Source organism: Ornithorhynchus anatinus, chromosome 1, assembly GCF_004115215.2.
Source record: "Ornithorhynchus anatinus isolate Pmale09 chromosome 1, mOrnAna1.pri.v4, whole genome shotgun sequence".
NCBI classification, from domain to species: Eukaryota; Metazoa; Chordata; class Mammalia; order Monotremata; family Ornithorhynchidae; genus Ornithorhynchus; species Ornithorhynchus anatinus.
In genome coordinates this window covers 149,647,316-149,650,128 of record NC_041728.1, presented here as the reverse complement: position 1 = coordinate 149,650,128, position 2,813 = coordinate 149,647,316, and positions in this window count along the sequence as shown.

The window sequence follows — 2,813 nt, the reverse complement described above, 5'->3', positions numbered from 1 at the left end:
TGCAAATTCCATAACTGATCAATCAGTGGTATTTATTGAGCAATTACTGTGTTCAGAGCACTGTGACATTAGACAATAATAATAGTAATAAAAATAACTGATATTTGTTAAGCATTTACTACATGTCAGGCACTGTACTAAGGACTGGGGTGGATATAAGCAAAGCGGGTTTGACACTCTCAATGTCCCTCATGGGACGCACAGCCTCGATCCCCATTTTACAGATAAGGTAACTGTGGCATAGAGAAGTGAAGTGACTTCCCCAAGGCCAAACAGCAGACAAGTGGCAGAGCAGAATTAGAACCCGTGACCTTCTGACTCCCAGGTCCATGCTCTATCCACTAACTCAAGCTGCTTCTCTAGATGTGTTCACTTCCCCCAAAGGCTTAAAATCTAGAGGGGGAGACAGTCATGAAAATATATTAATAAATAAATTAGGGATATCTATGTAAGGGCTATGGGACTGAGGATGGGATATATATATCAAATGCTTATAGGGTACAGAACCAAGTGCTCAGGTGACCAAGAAGGGAGAAAAAGTAGGGGAAAAGAGAGTTTAATTGGACAAGGCCTCATGGAGGTCATGTGAGGCTAATTAGGCCTTGATTGTGGGAAGAAATGTGGTTGACAAAGCTGATAATGATGGTACTTAAGCACTTACTATGTGCCAAGCACCAACCTAAGCACTGGGGTAGATAAAAGGTAATCATGGTGTCCCACGTGGAGCTGACAGTCTTCATCCCCATTCTCCAGATGAGGGAACTGAAGCCCAGAAAAGTTAAGTGGCTTGCCCAAGGTCACAGACAGCAGACAAGTGGCAGAGCCAGGATGTCTTCTGGGATGTCTGATGTCTAAATGTTGTTTGTAGTACTAGTCTCACTTTTCTGCCTGCCTTAACTTTGGAGTCTACTTACTCCAACAGCAGTGAGAGGAGACAGGTTTGTGATGAAGTCACTATCCATATCACCATTATTTATTTTCTAATGTGCATAGAATGCTGTACTAAGCACTTGAAGAACATACCAAAGATGTCAAATATGTGATCCCTGACTTGGAAGAATTTGCAATTTAATGGAACAGACCATAAACATACATCCATTATGAGTTAGAGACTAGACACAATTTTTAAAATAAATAAATGAACAGATTCATATATGAGTACTAAGGTGGCTGGTGGGCTTGACCAGGAGTGTGATGAGATGAATTAGAAAATTCATGAGAAGACTAATCAGGAAATGCCACCTGAAGGAGGTGACTCTGTAAAACAGCTTTGAAGGCCAGGAGAGATGTGATTGCTAAAGCTGAGGGAAGAGTGAGTTCCAAGCAAAATGACAGGTGTAAGTAAATGGGAGGGAGCAAACATGAAATACTAGGAGGATGTGTTGACATCAAGCTCAAAGTCAGGGCTCAAGTTCTGTGCTTCTGCTAATGTTGTTTTGGTCTGCACGGCTTAGTGATTTCTGGAATGTTTAGGCTTTCATGATGGAAATGAGGATCCAAAACAGTACTTTCTCTGGAAAAATATCCCAAAGCATCATGCTCACCTTGTGGAGACTGGTTTTCGAATCTGATGGCCTGCAGGTGGGAGCTTTAATGTCACAAGCAGGAGAAAAACCAGAAAGGGGAAAGTTAGATATGGGGAAAAAATAAAGCAGTATCTGCTTTTCCCAATAGAGAAAATAGGTAACTGTCAGTAGATAAAAGAAAAGCCATTGTGACTGGATTGTATTTCATTTTAAACATCAGAAACCCAGAATCTTTGTGAACATATTAAGACTACCTTATGAACATCAACATGATCATCGATAACACTCTGGATCGTAAGCTCACTGGGGACAGGGATCAGAATAATAATAAGAAGAAGAATATTTGCTTAGTACTTACTATGTACCAGGCACTGTACTAAGCACTGGAGTGGATACAAGCAAATCCGGTTGGACACAATCCCTGTCCCACATGGGGCTCACAGTCTCGATACCCATTTTACAGATGAGGGAACTGAGGCCTAGAGAAGTGAAGTGGCTTGCCCAAGGTCACACAGCAGGCAAGTAGTAGAACTAAGATTAGAACCTATGACCTTCTGACTCCCAGGCCCAAGCTCTATCCACTAGGCATGTGTCCACCTATCTTATTGTACTCTCCCAAACACCTAGTACACAGCTCAGTACACGGTAAGCACTCAACAAATACACTGATTAAGTGATGGATTTAGATTTTATAGTGGCCTGCTTTATGGAGAGAGAGAAACCAAGCCTCATACCATCTTTAACCTTGCCCGATTTTAGTCAATTTTTAAAAACTAAAAAATTATGGTAATTCCTATTTGTATATACTTCTTTCTGGGCATATTGTGCAACCATGTTTTGAATACCTAATTATTAAATAATTGCAAGATTGGCAGTTGTGAAAAATATTTAAGTGCTTATTATAGGCAAAACTGTAATCAAAGAAGTCTGTGGACTGTAAGCACATTGTAGGCAGGTAATACGTCTATCATCTCTACTATATTCAACTCCCCCAAGTGCTTAGGACAATGTTCTGCGTGCAGTAAGTGCTCAATAAATACAACTGATTGATTGATTAACGAGTTTATTCTTGCAATTCTATTCAGGGAAGTACATTTTCCAAGCTTTTGACTAATAATGATGACATTATTTATTAAGCATTTTTTTCAAAATGGTATTTGTTAGGTGTTTACTATGTACAAGGCATTGTTCTAAGCACTGGGGTTGATACAAGACAATTAGGTTGGACACAGCCCTTGTCCCACATGGGGTTCACAGGCTTAATCTCCATTTTACAGATGTGGTTAT